General features: G+C 43.2%; 1 long non-coding RNA gene across 2 annotated transcripts in view; it reads right to left on the bottom strand.

Moving 5' to 3' along the window:
• Positions 1–670: 670 nt before the first annotated feature.
• The window catches only part of LOC309660827, a 41175-nt gene continuing 24774 nt past the window's right edge, over positions 671–17071 (bottom strand). For both annotated transcript variants that reach the window (XR_014263652.1, XR_014263653.1), the window contains one exon: positions 671–13709. This is a non-coding gene — a long non-coding RNA (uncharacterized lncRNA). The remainder of the gene's footprint in view (positions 13710–17071) is intronic.

A 17071-nucleotide genomic window follows, 5' to 3' on the forward strand; every position in this document is an offset into this window, starting at 1 on the left:
TGTCCACATAGGAACGGGTAGAATCAGGTCAATGGAAGGTCTATCTGTTGTATGCTGACATTTTCACCTGATTTCGTCTTCATGTTTGAAAAACAGGTGTGCCTTTCAATCACTCTTCCTCTATCACTCTCACTGCTTTCTCGTCTCCTGGAGCAGACAAGCTGTCCAGATACCAGCACAGGTAGCAGGGGAGACCCACCGGAAGATGGAAATACTGCTCAGAACTTGGAGGAAATCGGCAAAGACCAGGCTCTTGCAGGTGCTTGTCTGAGCCTTGTGGGTGTGTGCATTTCGAGTCCCACGCCTCGTGAGAACAGACGGAGGCACTTTTCTGGTGTCCCTCCCCAGTGGGATCAGAAATACCCAGGAAGGAACTTTCTCACACAGGCTGCCAAAATATTCACCCAACTCCCACAGTGCTCTCCTTGAAATGAATTCTAATTTGCTTCAGAAAATAGACCTAGTTCTTCCATGGAAGCAAACTCCTCACTGCCCAATGACACTGCCAGGCAAAATCAAAGGGATGTTCAAAAATTAGGAGCCCAGAGGATAAACTCTGACCATTTGATTCTTGGAGGAAACAGCTTCTGAAGAGAGGGAGTTTTTGTTAGACTCTGCCATTGAATGCCTTCTGCAGGAATCTGTCACGGACTTTTTTTTTTTTTTTAAATTGAAGTAGAGTTGGTTTACAGTGTTGTGTTAGTTTCAGGTGTACAGCAAAGTGAATCAGTTATACACATACACATATCTACTTTTTTTTTTTTTTTTTTTTTTTAGATTCTTTTTGTCACCGATTTTTGAAGCAACGACTACCTTATTTCTAGGTCAGGAGAGATTCTGCATCTTCTACAAATGCACAGAGGAAGTCAGCGTCCAAGCTTCCCGTCCATCTCTCTTCCTACAGGCCTGTGCATAGTGACCACAAAGATAGCAAACAACGCCCATCCTTAGAACTAAAAGCAGTCAGAACCAACCTAGAGGAAATCAGAGTCAGTGAAAAGGACTTGAGGATACTGATTATTTCAGCTTCCTGTTTGGTTTGATTTCGGGGGGTGGGGGGGATACGTGTATTAGAAGAAAATACTAAAGGAATTTTTGTAGGAAAATGCCTATATTCTTTAGTCTATTAATATGACGATTAAGAAGAAGAGGGAAAAGGGGAACATTAGCAATTGCTGGTGAGCCTAATGCACAATGGAAAGCAACAAATTATAACCAATTTCACATGGTTTGTAATTGGGAAGGAAAGTCATCAGAAGCAATCGGCTCTTCTCCTGGAGAGCGGGACTGACTTGGTTGAGGGAGTGGAGGTGCGTCACAGAGCCCTTCTACCAACTGGCAGGGCCCTGGAACTGCCCTAAATCTAGGCTTGTCTTTGGTCAGATCATCCTGATTCCCATTTTAAAGAAGAATTTATTTTAGGCAGCTCAGCACATCTCATCGGATGATGGCGTGAGAGTCCTGGAGGAATGGGATGAAGGATAGGGCAGGTCTGGTTTACAGCAGAGCCTCCCCCTCCAGGTAAAGGGGGCCCCGAGGGAGAGTTCCACTGGAGTCCTTGGGCACTGGATTCCTCAGTTAACTACAAAAGAACTTATTTTAATTCATTAACAATCTCTTTGTCATTTTTTTGTAGAGCTGTTGAAAAACCTAGAAACTAACTTGGTTTTATATCACTTCTCCTTTGGCCCACTATTTGTAATGAGTAGTGGATTAGCCAAGATATTTTTAGCAGAAATAAAACAGGCCAAAGGGGGGAAAAAACTATAAAATATATGAAGCGAAACGTTCACCACCACAAAGTGATGGCTATTACATTTTCCAAAAACTACTGCTGTTGAATAACTCTTTCCAAAGCTGACTTTCAACCATCTCAGAAATGATGCCTTTCTTTAAGACTCCTATGGAAGGTAGCTGACATTTTGGGTTTTCCAGAAGCACCAGCTGGAGAAGAACACACCCAAAGAGGATAGCTACTTGCCAAAACGTTGAAAGACCTCTGCTTGCAAAATGGGACGTGGCATGCATTGTCCGGCCTCTTTCCATGGTGATGGAGTTTCAATCCCAGATGTCGTCATTTGGATGGAACAAGGTCACTGAAGAATAAAATCAATGAGGTTTCTCTGAACATAGGGGTACATGGTGTCTGATTGAAAATGATGTTTGCTTTACGCTATTGCATCCAATGTTTGTCCTGTGGTTGCTTAAAGCCCAAATCTACAATAAACTTGGAAGATTCCTGGGCTACTTTCACATTTCCTGTGTTAGTAAATGTCCTCTTTACTGCCCTGTTTCACAGACATACCTATAAGGAGCTGCTCTTAAAGTGGGTAAAGCGAAAAGAAAACAACTCTTTTTAGCAATGACCCAGGTCAGGATCCTTCCTGGTTTTTATTGCCACTTCAAAGCCAAAACAGATAAACCAGCTTAAGGTACTACTTTGACATTGAGTGGAATGTGAGACAGCTGTCTGAGTTTTGAGATCACAGGAATTCTGCTTGAAAATCTTGCCTCTCACCCATATATGGCAAAGCCCCCCAAGCTCTCTGCTCATTGGAGCCAAGAATCCCTCTTCTATCCCTTGACCCATCAGACTAGGACCTCCAATGCTTCTGATGGGTTCATCCCTCATTTTGCAGAAAGTCACGTGAGAGTTGTGAGCCGTGATACCCAATTTAAACCGTTTGCGTTTCCTTCCCAGGACGCTCTGACCAGCAGCAGGGACCACGAGTGGAGCCCAGGACAGGAAAGTTGCAAACTCCTGGACACCACGTGTCCCGTCTGCTGTAGACACCCTTGACGCACCTTAATGTCGGTTTTCTGACTGCAGTGTGTCCGGAGTCTCAGTGAGTGCCCAAGCCACCCTCAGAGGGTCACTGCTTGCTTCAAGTGGCACCTGTGCCTCCCTGACCTCTCTGCCCCTCTCTGATGCCACCTGGGAGTCAACTTGGAGACATTTTTTAGCAGGAAATGTACCGTTTGCTTCACGCCATTCTGTCATGTTGGTGTGCCCAGTATTTCAAAGCTGATTTGACTAAGAAAATGTCTAAGCCCAGATATGCGCTGAACAGATGACTTTCCAGATCAGAAGAGCTATAGCAGAGGTCTAAAGGGAAAACTTTGATTTCTAAAGAGAATAGGAAACTCATCTCAGTTATTCATGTTCTACTTAGGAAATGTCCCACGTTGAAAATAAATGTGACATGTGAAATGGAATCTCAACGGGGGCTTCTGGTCACATCTGCAATGATACCTAAGGTTTTCCATTTCTGTGTTCAGCTTCAATAATAAATTGGAGACCCAAGAATCATCTTCTGGGAAAGAAGCAAGAGATCAGCTTAATCAAGAACATTAGGCAGAAGCAGGAAGCTGGAAGAAATATATTGATCTTCTTCTGTTCAATGTCTACAGTGAAATAATACCAGGTTTAAAAAATAACTAGGGGCTTAATAAGAAAGCTTATAACACCCAAATAACAAAACATTGGGGGTGTTGCTATCATAATAATGCTTGCCATTACTTTTTAAGCTGGCTGTTTCTACAAACTGTTTTTGTTCACATTTAAACTATTATCCTGCATTTTCCATCAGATATATCATATGGAAAATGGGCACCCGTACCTGATGTTTTAAATTGATCAGATATTAAAATATTGTAAGTTAAAAGCACTTGTAGCTTCCTTCCAATTGAAGATTTGTTTTCCTGTGTTCAGGGGAATATTTTTAAGACAGTTTCGTGCATATAAATAGTCTGCCCAATAACCAAATCTTGACATAAACTAAATATTTGCAAATGTTCCAGAAATTCAGAGACATCACATTTGTTTTTGGTTTTTTTTTTCCCCATTTTTTTTCATGGGCTTCAGCACTTCCTGTCTCAACTTGTGCCAGGAAAAGAAACTACCAAAATAGGGCAAAAAAGCTGTTTCTGTCCTACGGTTTAAGAATTCAGCCCAAAAATCAAGAGGTATTCGCAACTTCATGGGATCTCTGAACTGGAAAACATAGATGTGATCAAATGTTACACATGTAATAACCACCTCCTTTGAAGTTTGGCCATAAGCAGCATTCAATCAAAGAGAAAAATCAACATTGAAAAAGTAGGAATGATGGACCCTACAATGACAAGTTTACAGGGCAAGTTGATTATGTCACTGTTAATTACAGAACCAAAAGGGTAATAACAGTTGGTAAGTTCCCCGCCTCTCAATATATTGAAGTTGGTCCACATAAGACATTAACCATGAATTAATAACTACTACTCATATATTTTATTATTAATTAGCTAATTATCAACTGATATTGGAAAATAAGTTTATTCTTCAGCTACCGAATAAAGCCTAAATTAACCATTTAATTCTTTGCATTTAAACTATGACAAAGACATTTCACCAACATATCTTTTTCCCTTAAAACTTGACATAGTTAAGCAATTACTATTTTATGTATTTTTTTCATTTTGTCATAACTTAAAAATATTTAAAAGATACTCCTTCCAGAAAGATTAGTATGTTTTCCAGTGTTCACTTATCTCTTCTGAGTTTGGGTTTCCCCACCCAGCCTCAAGGATGAAAATGGCAGTAGAAGTGAAGCACTGTGGGAGTATCCTTCACAGCCCAGGTTGTACGCTTACCGAAGTGTAAACATTAGTCCTACTGCAACAAAAATGCATCACCCTTCACAGTTCATAGGCCTCAAAAAAAAAAATTCAATGGGTTTTTGAAATATTTTTCTTTCTTTGACTGTCTTCATTTTTATTTATTTATTTTATTTGGCTGCACTGCGCGGCATGTGGGATCTTAGTTCCCTGACCAGGGATCCAACCGGTGCCCCCTGCATTGGGAGCGGGAAGTCTGAACCACTGGACCGCCAGGGAAGTCCCTGGGTTTTTGATAGAATGGAATATTTAAATTCACATGTTTGTACTGCTCACAAAAGCAGACCACTTCAGTTTTGCAACCCCCAAAAGCTACTTCTTCCTACTAAGAAATATCTGCCTTAAACTAAAACTGAAAATAAAAAATATGTAACAAGTTATGGGATCCCGTCACCACATACACCGTCAGTCTCCATAGGTCAGCCGGTTGGTCGTCGTATCATCAGTCGGCTGAGACCAACTCCCACTTACCACCCTAATCAACGTTAGCCCGATGATTAAGTATCTTAGAATCAAGCATTTCTTCTTGCTTCCCGACTATACGACTCCTGATCACATTATTCTCTGACCCATCCTCTGAAATGCTGCTCTCTGTACCCATCCTAGAGAACAAGCCATTGCCGTGAGGTGTGATTGGGGGTAAACGTGGAAAGGGAGCACTGCACCCAGATAACTACCCCCCACATCTGCTGCAGTAGCTGACGTACCACCACTTAGAACCGTGTCCTTCCATGTCTTTCATGCTCCTCGAGCAGTTCCAGCAAATTGAACTGAGTCCCTCAAAACCAGATCATACCCATTTTCCTTCCAGGAGAGACCCAGAACTCTCTCAGGAATCAGACACCTCGAGAGCTCAGGGACACTCGTCCTGGCTGGAGCTGAAGGTGCAGCCGGGTGAGGCTGCTGCGGGCACAACGGTGAACCTTTGAAGGCAGGGTCTCCCTGCAAGGGTCCGCAAAGCCCCTCTAGCCTTTGTCTTTCGCCTCTTCAGTCTCCACGCCTGGCCTGCTGCCCTCACCTGTAATTGCGTCCTTTCCTCCTTTATGAGTTACATTAGATGCAGATGAGCCCATCCTGGAAAATTCCCCTGAAAGAGAACACCTGACAATGTGAGATCTCAGTGAATCACTGCTTCTTTTCCTGGCATTCCTACCCATATTTGGACTCTGTAGTCATGGGAGAGCCATTTTTCTTGTGTTAAGAACATAGTAAAATCTTTCATGTGATACAATTATTCTGTGGTTAAATCGTTCCTTTCTTAGAAAAATGTCTACTTAGAAAATGATATATTTGATAGACCACTTTGGAAAATTTAGGGGCTGTGAGAGATGATTAGCAGGTTTTTCCCTAGCTCATTGTGAAAGTGAAGGAGAAAAAAAAAAAGACGAAAAAATGTGCTTGGATGAAGAATTTAACAACCAGTGGAAATTCTGTAAAGCTCGAGACATACTGGATGATGTTTAACAGAACTTACCTACCTCTGCAAAGAAAAGGAAAAAAGAACAGGGGAAAAAAAGACAGCATGCGCTTGATGTGTGATGAAGTGCTTAAAAGCCCTACAGAAAGCTTTCACCACCACCCCGTTGCTTTTCCTGCAGTAGCTGAGCTTTGAGAGACAGCCACTCTGTATCTGCTTCTCCGGGCTCAGCACATCCTCTGATGCAGGGACCGAGAACTGGGTTCTCAGCCTAGAACCTGAAAGGAACCCCTAGATTCTGAAATTGACAGCGCTTTTCTCATAGCTGGGGAAGCAGTGTTCGGGGCACTTCACACATTTTCTTCCCTTATCTATGTGATTTCAGGGAGCACTTTGGCTCACCTAGAATATTCTTTCTGTCCTGAGGTTGCCCAGAGGGCAAAGAACATTCTCACTCCTACCACGCATCCTGCATTCTTCGTTTATCCAGTTTTAACAGAACCGCTTCCCAACCAGAAAGTCATCAGATTTCAAACCAAAATACACCAGACTGAGAGGGCTTGGTGCTGGCGATCAGGGAAGGTATCCATCCCTGAGACTGTTGAAGCCGAGGTGACGGCATTTACGCATGCACAGGGGTTACCACGGCTACAGGTGGCAGTGAAGCAGTCCTGTACCTTCCCATCGCACGTGATGAGCTTTACACTCATCACCCGAGGCTGCCAACATCTCTGAAATATAATATCCTTACATGTTGGATCTTTTCCACATTATGAGTCCCACACTCCCCAGGGAAAATCAGAAAACTCACACCCTCGGGCTCCTTTGCAGCGCAGGGTCTAAGTCTGGACGATCAGATTTACCCAGGCGATACTTGGATTCAAGCCTGAGATACTGAAGGGGGGATTGATCTTCTAACAGGTGCTTCTGGGGTCTGCGGGACACAGCTGCTGGCGGTGCCCATGGGCTCTCACTGATGCCGCAGCAGTGTTTTCATTGGGGAAGCCTCTGTGTTGTGCCTGGTTATGGCCTTGTCTGAGTTTTGAAATCTGGCTCTCTGGTCAACCCGGCAATACCTCCTAATAGAACGGTTTTTCTGCTTAGATTATTCAGAACAGGTTCTGTTGTTTAGAGCAACGGACACTGACCAATACATAATTGGTAGATCATTAATTCCCTCCAACTTTTTTTAAAAAAACAACAAATACTTTTATTTTGTCGCCTATAGACTTTGGGTAATATGACAGTAGAGAGACAATTTTACTTTTGGAGCCCTAGGTGACGAAGAGTCTGGAGGCTACTGCAGTAAAATTTTCCAGAGAATGAGAATCTAGAAAAGGATGCTGGTATACGGAAATGGGGTCCTGACAGTTTACTGACAATTTGTGAACTAGAAAATATTAAGAAAGAGAATGCAAAACTGATGCCAATGTTTTCAGCCTCATGTTATAACAGAAACGTTCATTCCCCCAGATTTTCAGTTCCCCCTTAGCTGAGGTTTCTTTTATTTTGGTTCAGTATATAAGCACTTCTACATCTATCCCTCTGGTTTCTGGTTTCTGCTCTCGTATTTACGGCGACAAGAGAAGAAATCCTCCTCCTCTTTTCATAGAACTGACAAAGCTCTGATAAAAAACTGTACAACGTGAGCCAACGGACATCCTGTTTTCCCACTTGGATGTTACAGGCTGAGACAAGGGGAAAGAATGGTGACAATCAAAGCACTACCATGTATATGTGTTAATATATGACATTTGTCTTTCTCTGTCTGACTTACCTCACTCTGTATGACAGTCTCTAGGTCCATCCACGTCATATATGTGGAACCTAGAAAAATGGTATAGATGAACTTATTTGCAAAGCAGAAATAGAGACACAGACACAGAGAACAAACATCAGGCTACTAAGGGGGAAAGAGGGGTGGGAAGAACTGGGAGATTGGGATTGACATATATACACTATACTATGTATAAAATAGATAACTAATGAGAACCTACTGTGTAGCACAAGGACCTCTACTCAATGCTCTGTGGTGACCTAAATGGGAAGGAAATCCAAGGAAGAGGGGATATATGTATACATATAGCTGACTCACTTTGCTGTACAGCAGAAACTAACACAACATTGTAAAGCAACTATACTCCAATAAAAAAAAAAAAAAAAAGCACCACCAGGTACGTGGCTGATGTAAATTAATTCACAAACAGACACGTATTACCCAGCTATCTAGGGGATGTATCAGGGGGCAGAGGGGTGTCTTAACATGCCCCCCACTGCCCAGTCATTCTAGGGGGTCACAGCCTCTCTCTAGGGCCCTCTGTTCTCCTGGGGGCTGGACCTAAGGACTTGTTTCTGAAGAGCAGCACGCAGCAGGGTGAGAAACGGTCACTTCTGCGATGACACTATAAAAGTCTGCCACTTCTTTTTTCTTTATTACAAAAGCAAACTCACCCTATTGGAACAACCTAACTGGAGAGAAAGGGTGGGTGAACATGCACGGTAACCAAAGGGAAAAAAATTCTATGTCAAATCTTTTTAAAAAATGGCTGAATATGCTAAAAGCAGTTTACTTCTAAAGAAGCTGTCTGAAAGGAAAACAATGTTTACTATGACATGACATAGTAACCTGACCCCTTACAATAGTAGATCTGTAACTTGAATGTTTGTCCAAACCAATATTTAAATTTTTTTTTGGTTTTTTTTGGCCATGCCTCCCAGCTTGCGGAATCTCAGTTCCCCGACCAAGGATTGAACCCAGGCCCCAGCAGTGAAAGCCCAGAATCCTAACCACCAGCCCACCAGGGAACTCCTGCAGCCTTTTAAATATTGAGAACAAATTTAAGCTATGTCTACTTAGGAATACAACAAAATCTGTTCTCTTAGTCTACCTAATAAAAATACTGAAAAAGCAGCTAATTAAATTTACATAGGTTTTCATGGACGTGCCAATCACAAGTTTGAAGAAAAAGAATCAGAAGAAAGGTCGTCAAATGGTTTAAACAACATGTAATTGAAACATCAGATCAACTCTGGCTTGTATACCAAGTGGTGACAAATGCCCACCTGAAGTTTTCAGGAGCTCAGTAGGCTAAGGGCTTGGTTCTGAAGGACGGCACACAGCAATGTGAGAAACGGTCACTTCTGAGACGAGACTACAACATTCTGCCACTTCTGTCTTGCTTGTCCTCTCTGTTCTTCACACTTGCTTGCTCTGGTGAAGGGAACCACTGTGCTGTGAGCGCCCCACGAAGAGGCCACTTAGCGGGGAACGCAGGGCCCCAGGGCATCGGCCAGTCCCTGCAGGAGCCAGCGAGGACCGCAGGCCCTCAGCCCGGCAGCCCCCGGGGCGCTGAGTCCTGCCCGTGATCACCAGACCAAGCCTGGAGCTGGTCCTTCCCCGGCTGAGCCTTGAGATGACCGCACTCCCACCAGCACCCCTCTTCCAGCCGGCGGGAGACCCCGGCCACGGGCCCGGCTCAGCCACGCCCGGGGTCCCGACCCACGGACACAGCGAGCTGAGCAATGGTGTTTTAAGCCATTAACTTCTGGTATAATGTGTTGTGTGCTAATAGAGAACTAAAATGCATTGAAAGAATCATCTTCTAAAATATAGACATTTTTAGAATTAGTCAAGGCCTTCGGGAGCGTACTTAAAGAAAAGTAAGAAGTCTCTCGGTAACCTCTTTTCTTTATGGAATCGAATCGTGCGGTCAATTGGAGAGAGTTGAGTACTAGCGTGATGTTTATAGCCGAAAAGGTAGAAGAGACCCCTCATTGGGAGATACACTGTGAGCAAAGAGCAGAAACATTGAAAGGTGATCTGGGGAAAGATAGTTTTCTTTTGTTTTGTTTTTTAATTTTTTTGTATTCTTTTTGTATTTTTTCGTTTTGTATTTTTTAACTGAAGTATAGTTGACTTACAAAGTTGTGTTAGTTTCAGGTGTACAGCACAGTGGTTCAGTTATACATACATATATATATATCAATATATATTAATACATTTCAGTGTGAAACGCAAATCTCTTTTCCTCCCCATGAGCCATTTAGTAAACTCGACATTATTCTTTAAAGCATTTGGTGTTAAATTTGAGTTTGGAGGAGAAACATAGTAAGACCGGCTTGGAGTCCCTCAGAACTAGTGAACTCAGGTTAAAATAAACCAAAAGCTCCCTTTCATTAGCGAGTGAGGATTCCAGACACTGGATACCTAAGAGGTGCAAATGGGAAAGAACAATTCATCAAGGTCATCCTTTGAAAGTAAAGTCTACACACTGGTCACGGCAATGTAATCAGGAGCATTTCAGTGGCTGAAGCACACGGGCTTGTGCTTTCACGAGTCAGGGAAAGGCTGCGGTCCGTTAGCGGGCAGCCTGCTTCCACTGTAAAAGCCTTGCTCATCCTCGAACTCACCCAGTTATCTTAATAAATGGCAGTTACTTCACCTGGCAGGGAGGCCCTCTCAGCTTTCATGCCCGGAGATCAATGCTCTACAGAGGTAATAAATCTGGGATGATCTCAGAAAAATAACAGGGGAATAGCAAATACTCTGGAAAACACAGAGCTAGTAATGTGGATTATAGATTCTGTTTTCATAGACTTCTTCACAATAAGATGCTAAGGGATTCAAGAGAACATCTAGCTTATTTCTCACTGTCTTGAAGGAGAGCATCCAGTTAATCCTGAGAGTTATCTAGGAATACCTCACATATCTCTGTGAAAGGGGATTCCACCATGCTTTTCACTAGCCCATTTCCGAGCCAAGTATATCTGACCAAATTCTCAGAAAATTTCTATTCTATTTCACCTCAGGAGTTGGATACCTTACCATGCAAGGCCCAACACTGATCCTAGAACTGTTCACTTTGCTGGAAAAATCAACCTGGGCCTCTTTCCAACTCAGTCATTCTGTAAATCTCTCCTAGAACGTGAATTTCCCCTTTCGTTCTTACCCTGTTTCTGCCTGATGTCAAGTTAATTGTGTCTCCTCGGCTTCGCAGTTGCCTTGATTCTCCCGTCTGCTGCTTGCTGGCTTCGTTGCAGGCACTCTTTGAACTGCTCGGAGGCGTGGAGGTAAGTACAATGCTCAGGTGAGCAGCTCCAAATCCCATACACTCAGAGGCTTCCATCAATGTCTGGGGAAGGTCACAGCTTCGAGAAGGGGAAGTCCCAGTGATGGCACAGCCAAGAACGCGCTGGGCCTGGGTACATGCGCACGCGGAGAACCCGCCCTGGACCAAACTCCACAGGAAGCGTGGAGCCCGGGGGAGGAGAAGAAGGCACTGCCCCAGTGCATCCTTGAGGTTCTACACTCAGTCACAGGAAAGAAGGACAATCGCTCGGAGCACCAAAGTCAACGCGTGTCCACCACACTCCCTCCAACAAAGACAGCCCGTCTTTATTTTGTTTTCTGTTTGTTCTGTTGTGGTTTTTCGTTTTGTTTTGTTTTTTGGTTTTGGCCGTGCCACATGGCTTGTGGGATCCTAGCTTCCCGCCCAGGGACTGAACCCTCGCTCGGCAGTGAACACGCCGAGTCCTGAGCACTGGACCGCCAGGAGTTCCCCAAAGCAGCCCCTCTTCGGAGGCCCTGGCCATTTGGCCGTATTCTACAATTTGTCATTCTTCCTCCTCAATTTCTAAGTTCCCCTCCTACAGGGAGTTCATCACCTGACTCACAGGATAAATTTTATACCAGTCAAAACCCAGCAGCATCCGTGGTGACAGTGCGTCATCCTGACCCCAGCGACCTCCCTCGTCTCCCAGGGCCGCTGTGAGCTGGGGCCCCCCAGTGCGAACCTCCGGCCCCCCAGCGGCCCGCTGGGCAGCCAGCTCCAGCTCATCGGTCCGGGCCGTCCGCCCTGACCCTCAGGCAGCACTGAGCACCCCCTTGACTCCAGCACAGGTCACACTGTGGCCATGCAGCCCCCAGAGCACAGAGGGGACTCGAGAAACACACGTTCAACTCAACCATCTTCCTGTTCCAACTAATACGCCAGCGTTTCCATGACACGCACCTCAACCCCCCAGAACTGCCACCAAACCCAGAGCCCCCGCCCTGTGCTCTCCCCACTGCCCTCGTGACTTGAGGCTGGCGCCCCCCCGTGGATGCTGGGGGGCATTCACCACGTGGACGCTGTGGTCTCCACGCTGGCCTGGGACCCTCCCACCTGTTCATCATAAGACATCCCTCTTCCAGCTCCCCTCGGCTTTCCTCCGTGCTTCCGTCCAAACTGAGCTCTATTAACTTCAGGGTGTGCATAAACTTTCCAGTCGCCTGCAGCACAAAGAAAATAGAAACTCTTTCAATTTCCTATATTTCAAGCTCCCCCAACTTCTGCCACATACACACCTTTAAGCATCTCTCCGTTCAAGCCCATCTTTTACAAACGTTTAGTTGTCAATCTTTTTTTTTTTTTTTAACTTTAGGAACTCATATTTAATCTTGTGTAATTGTCAAATTACATGGAAATAGAGCATTCTTTATAATGATCATCAATATAACCTACCACGGTCATGGACTTCAGATGACTTCTTGGTCTTGGTTTTCTGGCTCTCTCTCTGGGCGTTCTAATTAAATCTTCCAAATGTTTATTTCTCTCTTCCAAATTCACTCAGTATGACAATCTCTAGGTCCATCCATGTTGCTGCAAACGGCATTATTTCATTCTTTTTTATGGCTGAGTAATATTCCATTGTATTTATGTACCACATCTTCTTTATCCATTTCTCTGTCGATGGACATTTAAGTTGTTTCCATGTCTTGGCTATTGTGAACAGTGCTGCTATGAATATTGGGGTGCAGGTATCCTTTCAGACCATGTTTTTCTCCGGATATATAACCAGAAGTGGGATTGCAAGATCATACGGTAGCTCTATTTTTAGGTTTTTAATGTTGTCCATCTTTTACTGAGGATATAAGCCCTTAAAAATGAGGGACGGGAGTGAGGGCAGGGACCATGGCTTATTCATATTTGTTCACCTAGTGATAAAATAAGTCTTGGAACATAGTATTGATGAGTATTTCTTAATTTTTCTTTCTCATAAAGATAGAGGAAAAAAATAAAGACAAGGAAAAGAGCCAGGAGAATAAACAGTCAACATTTATTTATTATCAGTGTACGCCAACCACTGTGCTAAATGGTTTTCCTTTATAATATGTGGATACTATGAATTTTCCCTTTTGACAAAGGAAACACTACAGTTTGGGGATGTTGGGTAATTATTAACCAGCTCCCAGGCAGCAGGATTGGGATTGAACCCAGGCATCTCACCATCAGTCACCTTAACTACTTTTTATTAAATGCTTCCTAAAAGAACATAGGATGCTAGCACTTTACGTGCAGGATATGCAAAGCTTCAAGCAGGAGTAAGAGTGGAGAAAACAGGGGGCAGTGAGAGTAGTAGGCTTTGCTACTTGTAGAAAATCATCTCTCTTGAAGGGGAGAAAAAAGTGAAGTGGAAGAGGTGACTCGATTCCAAGTGGCCTTGAAGAAATGAAATCAACTTTTTTCAGCCATAAAAAAAAGAATGAAATAACACCATTTGCAGCACCACGGATGGACCTAGAGGTTCTCATACTAAGTGAAGTAAGTCAGACAGAGCAAGACAAATACCGTATGATATCACTTATATGCGGAATCTAAAAAAGGAAAAAAAGATACTATTAAATTTACATACAAAACAGAAATAGGGAGATTAACCAAGATGGCGGAGTAGAAGGACGTGCTCTCACTCCCTCTTGCGAGAGTACCAGAATCAAAACTGGCTGCTGGACAATCATTGACAGGAAGAACCTGGACTTCACCAAGGAGGATACCCCACATCCAAGGACAGAGGAGAAGCCACAGTGAGACGGTAGGAGGGGCGCAATCAGAGTAAAATCAAATCCCATAACTGCTGGGTGGGTGACTCACAGACTGGCGAACATTTATACCACAGAAGTCCACCCACTGGAGTGAAGGTTCTGAGCCCCACGTCAGGCTTCCCAACTTGGGTGTCCGGCTACGGGAGAAGGAATTCCTAGAGAATCAGACTTTGAAGCCTAGTGGGAATTGATTGCAGGACTTTGACAGGACTGGGGGAAACAGAGACCCCACTCTTGGAGGGCACACACAAAGTAATGTGTGCATCGGGACCCAGGGGAAGGAGCAGTGACCCTGGGGGAGACTGAACCAGACCTACCTGCTGGTGTTGGGGGGTCTCCTGCAGAGGCGAGTGGTGGCTCTGTTTCACCGGGGGGATAAGGACACTGGCAGCCGAGGTTCTGGGAAGTTCTCCTTGCCGTGAGCCCTCCCAGAGTCTGCCATTAACCCCACCAAAGAGCACGGGTAGGCTCCAGTGTTGGGTTGCCTCAGGCAAAACAACCAACAGGGAGGGAACCCAGCCCCACCCGTCAACAGTCAAGTGGATTAAGGTTTTACTGAGCTCTGACCGCCACAGCAACAGTCAGCTCTACCCACCACCAGAGCCTCCCATCAAGCCTCTTAGATAGCCTCAACCACCAGAGGGCAGAGAGCAGAAGCAAGAAAAACTACAATCCTGCAGCCTGCGGACCAAAAACCACAGTTACAGAAAGATAGAGAAGATGAAAAGGCAGAGGGCTATATACCAGATGAAGGAACAAGAAAAAACCCCAGAAAAACAACTAAATGAAGTGGAGATAGGCAACCTTCCAGAGAAAGAATTCAGAATAATGATAGTGAAGATGATCCAGGACCTCGGAATAAGAATGGAGGCAAAGATTGAGAAGATGCAAGAAATGATTAACAAAGACCTAGAAGAATTAAAGAACAAACAAACAGAGATGACCAATACAATAACTGAAATGAAAACTACGCTAGAAGGAATCAATAGCAGAATAACTGAGGCAGAAGAACGGATAAGTGACCTGGAAGACAGAATGGTGGAATTCACTGCTGCGGAACAGACTAAAGAAAAAAGAATGAAAAGAAATGAAGACAGCCTAAGAGACCTCTGGGACAACATTAAACGCAACAACATTCGCATTATAGGGGTCCCAGAAGGAGAAGAGAGAGAGAAAGGACCAGAGAAAATATTTGAAGAGATTATAGTCGAAAACTTCCCTAACATGGGAAAGGAGATAGCCACCCAAGTCCAGGAAGCGCAGAGAGTCCCATACAGAATAAACCCAAGGAGAAACACGCCGAGACACATAGTAATCAAAGTGGCAAAAATTAAAGACAAAGAAAAATTATTGAAAGCAGCAAGGGAAAAACGACAAATAACATACAAGGGAACTCCCATAAGGTTAACAGCTGATTTCTCTGCAGAAACTCTGCAAGCCAGAAGGGAGTGGCATGATATACTTAAAGTGATGAAAGGGAAGAACCTACAACCAAGATTACTCTACCCGGCAAGGATCTCATTTAGATTTGATGGAGAAATCAAAAGCTTTACAGACAAGCAAAAGCTAAGAGAATTCAGCACCACCAAACCAGCTCTACAACAAATGCTAAAAGAACTTCTCTAAGTGGGAAACACAAGAGAAGAAAAGGACCTACAAAAACAAACCCAAAACAATTAAGAAAATGGTCATAGGAACATACATATCGATAATTACCTTAAACGTGAATGGATTAAACGCCCCAACCAAAAGACATAGACTGGCTGAATGGATACAAAAACAGGACCCATATATATGCTGTCTACAAGAGACCCACTTTAGACCTAGGGACACATACAGACTGAAAGTTAGGGGATGGAAAAAGATATTCCATGCAAATGGAAATCAAAAGAAAGCTGGAGTAGCTATACTCCTATCAGAAAAAATAGACTTTAAAATAAAGAATGTTACAAGAGACAAGGAAGGACACTACATAATGATCCAGGGATCAATCCAAGAAGAAGATATAACAATTATAAATATATATGCACCCAACATAGGAGCACCTCAATACATAAGGCAACTGCTAACAGATATAAAAGAGGAAATCGACAGTAACACAATAATAGTGGGAGACTTTAACACTTCACTTACACCAATGGACAGATCATCCAAAATGAAAATAAATAAGGAAACAGAAGCTTTAAATGACACAATAGACCAGATAGATTTAATTGATATATATAGGACATTCCATCCAAAAACAGCAGATTACACATTCTTCTCAAGTGCGCACGGAACATTCTCCAGGATAGATCACATCTTGGGTCACAAATCAAGCCTCAGTAAATTTAAGAAAATTGAAATCATACCAAGCATCTTTTCTGACCACAACGCTATGAGATTAGAAATGAATTACAGGGAAAAAAACGTAAAAAAGACAAACACATGGAGGCTAAACAATACGTTACTAAATAACCAAAAGATCACTGAAGAAATCAAAGAGGAAATAAAAAAATACCTAGAGACAAATGACAATGAAAACACGACGACCCAAAACCTATGGGATGCAGCAAAAGCGGTTCTAAGAGGGAAGTTTATAGCTATACAAGCCTACCTAAAGAAACAAGAAAAGTCTCAAGTAAACAATCTAACCTTACACCTAAAGAAACTAGAGAAAGAAGAACAAACAAAACCCAAAGTTAGCAGAAGGAAAGAAATCATAAAGATCAGAGCAGAAATAAATGAGATAGAAACAAAGAAAACAATAGCAAAGATCAATAAAACTAAAAGTTGGTTCTTTGAGAAGATAAACAAAATTGATAAGCCATTAGCCAGACTCATCAAGAAAAAGAGGGAGAGGACTCAAATCAATAAAATCAGAAATGAAAAAGGAGAAGTTACAACAGACACCGCAGAAATACAAAACATCCTAAGAGACTACTATAAGCAACTTTATGCCAATAAAATGGACAACCTGGAAGAAATGGACAAATTCTTAGAAAGGTATAACCTTCCAAGACTGAATCAGGAAGAAACAGAAAATATGAACAGACCAATCACAAGTAATGAAATTGAAACTGTGATTAAAAATCTTCCAACAAACAAAAGTCCAGGACCAGATGGCTTCACAGGTGAATTCTATCAAACATTTAGAG

Source organism: Balaenoptera physalus (assembly GCF_965194825.1).
Source record: "Balaenoptera physalus genome assembly, chromosome: 5".
In the NCBI taxonomy this organism is placed as follows: Eukaryota; Metazoa; Chordata; class Mammalia; order Artiodactyla; family Balaenopteridae; genus Balaenoptera; species Balaenoptera physalus.